Raw genomic sequence first — 454 nt, 5'->3', positions numbered from 1 at the left:
TGAAGAACATGTTTAACGCTATTTTCTTCAAAGGGTATTAAACAATGTGCCTGGTGTGTTACGTTTCTCTACGAGAAAAACGTAATACTTTCTAATTTTACTTATTAAGAATAAAAGTTCATTGAACTATATTAGCACTACCATTGACAGGAAAGGCAGGACCAATAGTGGATTAAAAATTTGTTACTTTTTCTCTTTTTGTTCGATCATCTACTACAATTGGATAGGTGTAGTAAACTCCTTCGATCACATACAATCTTCCCGAAATTTCAACTATAGATAGTGTAAAGAAATTAAAAGGTTTACTGCAACAGAGAGTTGCAGTAATGGAAAGTTGTAGTTGTAGTATTATTAATTAGGACGAGGAGTACGTTGTCTTCATATTCTGCTCGGCTTCATAAGCGCCAAGTCTGTCCGTCTCTCATAATGCCAATAAGTCTCGGCAAGAGACGGT

The sequence above is a fragment of the Glossina fuscipes genome, unplaced genomic scaffold (genome assembly GCF_014805625.2).
Source record: "Glossina fuscipes isolate IAEA_lab_2018 unplaced genomic scaffold, Yale_Gfus_2 58232, whole genome shotgun sequence".
In the NCBI taxonomy this organism is placed as follows: domain Eukaryota; kingdom Metazoa; phylum Arthropoda; class Insecta; order Diptera; family Glossinidae; genus Glossina; species Glossina fuscipes.
Note: the sequence above shows the minus strand (reverse complement) of the source record.